This window comes from Cygnus olor, chromosome 5 (genome assembly GCF_009769625.2).
Source record: "Cygnus olor isolate bCygOlo1 chromosome 5, bCygOlo1.pri.v2, whole genome shotgun sequence".
NCBI lineage: Eukaryota > Metazoa > Chordata > Aves > Anseriformes > Anatidae > Cygnus > Cygnus olor.
The window spans coordinates 50,431,202-50,440,523 of NC_049173.1; the positions used below are offsets into that span (position 1 = coordinate 50,431,202).

General features: G+C 38.7%; 1 long non-coding RNA gene across 1 annotated transcript; it reads left to right on the forward strand.

Annotated features, from left to right (window-relative positions):
* Positions 1-867: 867 nt before the first annotated feature.
* LOC121071345 lies at positions 868-9,013 on the forward strand. The gene is made up of 2 exons (XR_005820539.1): positions 868-1,035; positions 7,450-9,013. It is a non-coding gene; the product is annotated as an uncharacterized LOC121071345 (long non-coding RNA).
* Positions 9,014-9,322: the final 309 nt, after the last annotated feature.

Sequence of the window (9,322 nt, forward strand, 5' to 3'; positions counted from 1 at the left end):
ATATATAACTCATACTTCATTAAGAAAAAAGGTATTTATGTTGTTGTCGTAGTGTTCTGTGAGGTAGATGATGGGGGCAAAATGGACTAGCTTGGTTCACAGTTTTTTTCTGAGGTCTTTGTTGCCTTTCAAAGGCATCTCCTCACTGCAAATCTTTCTTTTCAAATAAAGAGTAGTGTGTACATTGAAAAAGATTTTCCAGAGGTTGAACTGAGTGATTTAAATTGTAGGCTCCTGGTTAAACTTGATCAGCACTATTTAAAATCACCCAAAAGCTAATCTGCCCAAGACATTATAACCTCACAGTTAATGAGGCTTGTTTTGATTCTGATGAGAATTTTCTTTTCAGGGCCAGCATAATTTCAACAAATCATGTTAAAAACTACTTGAAATAGCACACTCATGGGCCTCTGCCCTGTCTACTTTAATCAAGCTTTGTGGAAAGACTGAAACGGGTAAAGTATGGTCCAGCATTGTTATTTGGGTTATTACTTTGGCAATAGTCCCAATTTATTTAGCAATTTGGAACACACTAAAACTATCCTGCTGATAGTTCTGTAGACCCTTTAAAGCTTCACACTTATGAACCACAGACAAAAGGAAAAACAAATGGAAGAAGACCAGAGGTGTTATGCTCAGGGTGAAGTTGCCACAGAGCATAAATGTCATTTTCACCCCTAATCTTGAGTGCTGAAGGGAGGAGTAGGGAGTCATGGGAGTCTCATCGGCTGCAGAAGCCTCATCCTCAAATTGCATGTATCATTTCTGTTAGCAGAGAGCAGTAATTATGATAGTTCCTATCCTGTGCTCCAGGGCATAAAGTAGGGAATGTAAGCTCTTTGTCTTTTTTTTTTTTTTTATGACCTTAAGTACCCATACTGGAGATGGCATGACTCACAGGAAACCACACAGAATTGTGCTGACCACCCTACCCACCCCGTGACGTACAAAATTTTCTTCAGATATATTCAGATTGTCTCAACAGAATTGGCTTTCCCGTCTGTTAATTAATGTCCTAAAGTGTTTTAAATTGAGGTAAGTGCTTATTAAGTAACCCTTCTCTTTCATATGCCAGAGATGAAAGAAATTATTTATATATAGCACATAAAGTAAGTTCATTCTTCTGGACTGTAAAGAGACCATTTCTCTACTCTGCAAATACTGGCGTATGGTATGTGGCAAGGCCTGTGGTTTAGGCTGATGCTGTACACTATAAAACATTATCTTCTGAGTTACAATAACTTGACAACTTGATAACTTAATAACTTGACCAAGCTTAAAAAGGACCTGGGCTGAAAAGTTCCATGCCGGGTAGTTTAGCTGGTAATGTTTCAGCACTAATGGATCTGCTATTTTCAAACAGTTTAGGGAAAATACTTAAAACTGTTTTTTTAAGAAACCAAATTGTTTCCCCAAACTTGAAACCAATATTTAAATTTTAGCTAACATGTAACAAAAATGTTTTCATGAGGATGCCTGTTGACTTCTGCATGAAAAATACAGTTAGGCTTGTCCTTTGTAAAGTTGCATTTTTTTCACTGTGGAGAACAGTGAAGGATTTTGCAGCTTATTTCTCCGTGCTTTCTTGCCTGTCTCAAGACCACACTTAGTGCTTCTCTGTGCCAACCAAACTGGGATAATTCACAAAGCAAATATATCTCTCACTTGACAGTGAGTCATTGACCAAAGCTCAATCCATCCACCTGTAAATATTTCCAGTTTTCACAGATAATAATAGCAAAAATGATAACAACATTAAAGTTATATCGAGATTGTTAACTCAAATGCTTCAAATACCCTAATGTTTGAGCATTTTACTTCCTAAATGGAATATTATCTTTTCCTTTCTTCTTGAAAAGAGAACCTAGGTCCAATTCTTTTCCTACATGTCCACAGGGAAATGCATCCTTCCTCAGTGGATGGCATAAAAGATACAAAAAATGTGCTCGATGAATTAAAAGCATTTAGTTGACACAAAGATGTCATCAGTTTCCCTGGACAACGATGGACTGTGAGGTGTGAAAGTATGAAAGTCACTTACAGACATGTAGTAAATATTTTACCATGTCAGAGGGTAGTACCTGAACACCTGAACAGTTGTTTATCACAGATATATTTTTTTTTTTTAATGGCATTATGTACTTGCCATAAAGGCATATGTAACATTTAAGAACATCTGAGAAGCCCACTTAAACTGAACCTAATGTCCTCAGAAGCTGTTACTCTTTTTTTGGCTTTTTTTTTTTTTTTTTTTCCACTCTACAGATTCTTCTTGACACTGAAAAAAAATAAGGGGACTGTTGCGAATGTTGCTCTGCAGACTTCCCTTCAGCAGGCACAGACAGCATTACTCTGGCACGTATCAAAGCAGCTGCCTACATTAGTTATGTTTACTACACTAGAGATGTTTATCTGTTTCGTTCTGAAGGCATTGCTAACCTTGAAGGAGAAATTTGCAGTTCGCTTTCTTTTCTGACTGCATATGTATGTATCTGAAAATCACAAGATGACTTACATGGGATTGTTTATCAAGGCAGCAACTTAGAAGCATTGATTCAGTTTACCATAAAAACCACATATGGTTTTATACAGTTTTGCTATACACAAGGAGCATTTGGGAAAAGACCATATTCACGTAGTTATGACATGTATACATAAGACATACATATATATGTGATACGTATACATATCATATGCTTTAATCTATAACAATTATTTTAGCATGCTTTCCTGTAATTAAATAAATAAATAAATATATTTCACCAGTTATTGCATCTAAGTTAAATAAGAATTGATTTTCTAAAACAAATATGTTGTCATTTATTGGACACATAATTAATAGATATTTTTACACAACTATAATTCAGAAAACACTCGATTATGTTTCACACAATGCAAAGCCTATAAATAAAGCCTGCAAATCTATATTGAATATTTTTTGTGCTATACTTCCTTCAAAATTTCACTGTATTTTGTTCTTTCTATAGAAAATGATTTTATATGTTCCATTTAGAAGATTTGAATTAAGATGCATTATACCTACAGCTCATAGAAGAAATATCCTGAAGGAAATATATTGCATAGCAGGCTGTCCCCAAAATGGTACCAGAACTTTGTAAAATATTTACGGTGATATGTCTTCCTTTTGATTTTTTCTCATAACTCAAATTTAAAGCCTTGTCTTAGACCTGGATGCAGCACAGAGGTTAAAGGATACTTGTTGGGGGTGTTTATGTGTGGATGTCTGTCTTCATGCTGTATCCCTAACTCCCCATTAAACTTTACAAGATTTATTATTGTGAACTAAAAATAGGATTGTCTTTGTAGTGAGAAAAAACATTTGCAAACAGTATTTTATTTTTCTTTTCTAACCATTAATGCATCATGGCATGGCTGACTGTTGCTCAAGAAGTTCAAGGAGGTGAAGTCATACAAGCTACTTGCCCTCCATATCACCTCCTCACGTTTTGCATTTCTACACTCTTCCCACCATGTGGTCAGTGGAGCTGGAAGATGCGTCCTTACATCTAAACATGCATCTGATTTTATACTCAGCTACCTAGCATAACAGTCTAATGTACATACTAACAGGATTTCAACTGAATAATTACTGCTTGATATGAATGTGGCTGAAGAAAGCCTTTCACTGAAAATATGTCAACATGTTTGAGATTGTACTTGGTTCCTAAGAGCACTGCCCACATACAAAAGTGCCTAAATGTCTGTACTGCCCCATGAGAAGTTCTGAGTCCAAATATTAGGTCCTTAAATTGGGATCTCTTGCCTTCTATTGTCAAATAATACAATAAATATTTGTTTCATCTGTATTTGGAACTTGGTACTGTCACCTGCTTTTACTTACTTCTATTTCAAAACTAAAAACAAACAAAAAAGTTCATGAGTGCTTTCACACAAAACAATTGTGTACCAATTTAGAATGCCCGATGTAAATATTTTGAAGCTGCACTGGGGACAGCAGATACAGGGAAAAAAATAATTCTTACATTTTCAGAGAAGGAGGAATTGTACATCAATTGGATTTAGTTTATTAAGTGCTCAAACTTTTCTTAGCTTTAATATTGGTTAACAACTTTTAAATGCTTAGTTAGAGTTACATATTTAAAAGTTCTTCAGGGCTTTTTGATTTTTCCCTATCTGTATTTTAAAGGGAAGCAAGAGGTGGCAAGCCAGAAAAATGTGTCTAAAGTATTATAGTTACTGTGTCCTTTGAAAGAAGGGAAGAAAGAACATCAGACTTTAGTGATCTGAGCAGATTACTCATTAAACTTGACAGAAGCAAAGAGGTCAAGGCATTAAAGAATGGCATTGCCACAGGGAACAGAAAATTGTGCAGAATCAATTTGCTTGTTCGCATCTGGGGTGAGCCCTTCCAAGTCCTGCTGCCTCAGTTCAGTTTCGGGTGACTGCTTTCTGTGTCAGCTCCTGAGATGCAGACCTACACCTTGTAATGTGTTTCCTGAATTATTCAGGCTGTTTTCATAAATCAATAAAGACTGTGTGTCCCACCCATTTCCTAGTATCTCTGCCACTGAGATCTCAGAGGTCAGAGGGAGCGGTAATGTCTGAATGGAGCCAGAGAGAACAATATCAGGGATCACAGAATCACAGAATTGTCTAGGTTGGAAGAGACCTCCAAGACCACCCAGTCCAACCTCTGACCTAACACTAACAAGTCCTCCACTAAACCATATCACTAAGCTCAACATCTAAACGTCTCTTAAAGACCTCCAGGGATGGTGATTCAACCACTTCCCTGGGCAGCCTACTCCAATGCCTAACAACCCTTTCAGTAAAGAAGTTCTTCCTAATATCCAACCTAAACCTCCCCTGGCATAACTTTAGCCCATTCCCCCTTGTCCTGTCACCAGGCACTTGGGAGAATAGACCAACCCCTAACTCGCTACAGCCTCCCTTAAGGTACCTATAGAGAGCGATAAGGTCACCCCTGAGCCTCCTCTTCTCCAGGCTGAACAATCCCAGCTCCCTCAGCTGCTCCTCGTAAGACTTGTTCTCCAGACCCCTCACCAGCTTCGTCGCCCTTCTCTGGACTCTCTCGAGCACCTCCATGTCCTTCTTGTAGCGAGGGGCCCAAAACTGAACACAGTACTCGAGGTGCGGCCTCACCAGAGCCGAGTACATGGGGACAATCACTTCCCTAGACCTGCTGGCCACGCTGCTTCTTATGCAAGCCAGGATGCTGTTGGCCTTCTTGGCCACCTGAGCACACTGCTGGCTCATATTCAGCCGACTATCAACCAGTACTCCCAGGTCCTTCTCTGTCAGGCAGCTTTGCAACCACTCATCTCCCAGCCTGTAGCGCTGCTTGGGGTTGTTGCGCCCCAGGTGCAGGACCCGGCACTTGGCCTTGTTGAACTTCATACAGTTGACCTCAGCCCACTGGTCCAGCCTATCCAGATCCTCCTGCAGAGCCTTCCTACCCTCGAGCAGATCGACACACGCACCTAACTTGGTGTCGTCTGCAAACTTACTGAGGGTGTACTCAATCCCCTCATCCAGATCATCGATAAAGATATTGAAGAGGACTGGCCCCAGTACTGAGCCCTGGGGGACTCCACTAGTGACCGGCCTCCAACTGGATTTGACTCCATTCACCACAACTCTTTGGGCCCAGCTATCCAGACAGTTTTTAACCCAACGAAGCGTACACCAGTCCAAGCCACGAGCAGCCAGTTTTTTGAGGAGAATGTTGTGGGAAACGGTGTCAAAAGCCTTACTGAAATCAAGGTAGACCACATCCACAGCCTTTCCCTCATCCACTAAGCGTGTCACTTTGTCATAGAAGGAGATCAGGTTCGTCAAGCAGGACCTGCCCTTCATAAACCCATGCTGACTGGGCCTGATTGCCTGGTTGCCCTGTAAGTGCCGCGTGATGACACTCAAGAGAATCTGCTCCATGAGCTTCCCTGGCACTGACGTCAAACTAACAGGCCTATAGTTCCCCGGTCTACCCTCCGGCCCTTCTTGTAGATGGGCGTCACATTTGCTAGCCATTATGATGGTTAGAGGCCTTCAAGAACTACTTTATGAGGAAAGATTACACTTAGGCTAACGCATGCGTGAGTGAAGACAGATAACATTGTAATATTTTAAAGAAGAAACATCCAGGAGTATCAGGAATTAACAAGTGTGATATAAAGGCATATGGAAGAGAATAAAAGCAAGCTGGTCAAAACAACCACGGAAAATTTAAAATGCTCCTGATTTTGAAATGATCACTTGATGTTGTGCCTACCCAGAACTTATTGCAGAATTAAAGTGGGTGAAATGTGTCAAGATTTGGACTATGACAGGAACACAATGATTTGGAGTTTTTGGAGCTAGACTGTATAGTCTGAAGAGTCTCTTCATGCACAGTAAGCTGAAAGTCATCACAAACAATCTGTATACTCATACTACATCCAAAGTACATCCTAAAATCATTAGATATATGCTACTTTAAAGAAAAGGGTTTTCTATTGGAATTTTGGCTGCATCTTTTCATTATAATGTTCCTTGGGCATTATAAAAATAAAATATGTTCATTAGTAACAGTATAAATAATGCAGGAGTGCTGTGATTGACATCATGATTGACTGTGATTAACACTGTGATTGATAAATCCAGAAACATACACATTTCTATAGTGACTTTCTTCAAAGGATCCCAAAGTACTTTGGTGCATAAACATACTACTGACAAAATGCAGAAGTTATTCTGGGCCAGGAGTACTGCTAACAGCTTTTAAGAGGGGAAGTAATTAATAACTTATTTAATTGAAACTGCAGGAAACATTAGGGAGAAAGAATATAATTAGCCAACTTGGAATTTAGCCAATGACGTAGCTCTAATATGTCCTAACTGCTATGAAAAGTGCCATGGGATTGACTATAAACTCACTCCAGTTTCATTTCTTATGACAAAATTCACGGTGTTCTCCTGTGACTTTTAGGAAAATGTTGGGAGATACTAAATTCAGGCCATGTCAGGAAATCAGTTGCTATTGTGGTAAGATAGTCTCTGAAAAAAAGTTTAATAATGTATAAAAGACTAGAAACGTTGGATCAAGTGAAAAGAAACTTACCAGATGCATTCATCCTCTTTGCCTGTAATTCAGTTTAGTATCTGTCAACACCCGTAGTTGTCTCTTTAAAATCCCACTCAAGTCAGAAAGATTTCTCTCTACTTTTTTTGGAGGTTTTAATGCACACCCAGATGTTTAAATGAAAATAACAACTGTGACAAATTATTTCTTTGTTGTCTTTCTCTGTGTAGAGATTTCTGTCACTGTGTCTTGAAGAACATGTTTGACGCTGTGGTTGTCTCAGAAATAGTGTTGCACATTGTCTCCTGGCATGAAACTCTGCGTTGCTTGCTTGCCAGTTGACTTTTTAATGTAACAATCTGAATCTGAATTATTTTGCTTTTCAGAAGTCCAAAATGTGAAATGTTTGGCTGGCTATGAAAGACACATCTCTCCCAAACTGGTGAGACAGATGTTTTCACAGGTTGCCATGTTTTGCCTTTTCTGCTCCTCTGTCAGCAATGTTGTGATCTCTGATCCCATCCATATGGATGGTGGAGAATCTTGTTCCCAGTGCCTGTGGCAGATTGGATGGATGCCATCAAAATGAGAATAAAAACAAGAATTACAGATCCTCACACCAAACTGTAAATTAAGAAAGAAGCAATGAACTGTTCATGGACAAGTCAAGTCTGGGCAATTTGTGAGAGATGACAACAGGGCTGAGGGATTCTCTGTGCCAATGCATGTCTTCCACGTAAAATACAGAGGCTGACATCTACTGGTTCCTGGGATGTGCCTTCTTGCTTCGTGTAAGGACAAGGACAGACAGACGGATGGATGGACAGACAGATGGATAGACAGAAGTGGACAATTAGAATGAATCACCTAAGCATTTTCTGGTGATAATGTATGTATAACATGTCTACATTAATAATAATTGACTAACGTAGGACGGTACAATGTCCAAGTGTTTTTTATTAACAGAGAATTCTGGCTAGAGGAATAAAAAGTATTCTATTATTGAAAGAAATTAACCTGACAAAGTATTTGATCCAAAAGAGAGGTCTAGAGGGATCTGTAACGTTCATCTTAAATTTTAGAGTAATTCTTCACTGAGAGAATGAAGAGAACCATTTTTTTATTACTCTTTCATTAGCTGTATCTATCTCATCACAGTGGACAGCAATTCCATTTTCAGTTCTGTGTAATATTATCAACGACCCCTGAAGCACATTTGTATGGATGAATTCTTGTATGCTGATGAATTCTTGTTCTTAAAAAAGGCAGAACTCCCATCAATTTCCATAAATTATGTTACTTATAGAAGCAGAAGTAAATTTGTAAACTCAAAACAATCTGTTTCTCTTTTTCAGTATCTCTTTCCAGATTCCTCATTTTTCATGTGCTTTTTGTGAGTTTGCGTACAATGTGTGTGGTTGTGCCAGAGGTATAATTCTTGACTAGCACAGATAGAGTAGCTGAATACAGAGTATTCAGTAGAGAGTAGCTCTACTGAATACTCTGTAGAGTAGCTGAGTACACAGAACTTTATTAGTATTGCTAATATTGTTACCCTTTGTTTAGTTCTGGTTGAGATATACTTTACTGTTGTTATAAAGATTAGATTTATTTATATTCTCTTTGACTGACAAAGGAGCTTGATAAGGGTACTAACATAAAAATTCAATGCTGCCAACCTTCATGGTGATTTCGCCTGTTAAAAGGGCTATATGTATGCAAACATAGTGTCATTTTCAAGGAGAAAAGACAGTACTTGATGAATCATTGTAGTTCTGTGTAAATTCCAAACCTTGGATAGAAAATGGGGTAATATGGACCAGATTGCTGGAGAATAAACCCTTTCTCCTGCCCCTGGGTATGGGATATGTATGTGATTTCATCGGCCTTGGCTCTAGAACAACTAAACATCAAATTCAGAAATTAAAGTCTTCTGTATATTCCTAGAAAGAGCATTCATTTCCTTTTACACTGTTCTTCAAAGAGAGTATCTGCTGAAAGACTTCGCTAATATATTGCTGCTTGTGTACAGGAAAGGTTACTGCAGAAACTTTCATCTTCCAATGGTCTGTAAGGTCCCAAATAAATGAGACTTTTACTACTGATGTCAAGGACTGTATAATCAAACTCCAAGAAATTCAAACCCCACAATTTCCTAGGGACTCTGTTTGCATTTGTATTTTTACAGGATTACCTTGATCTTAACAGCACCTAGCTCCCTTATATTCATCAGCATAATCTCTGGTGACCATCCTACCC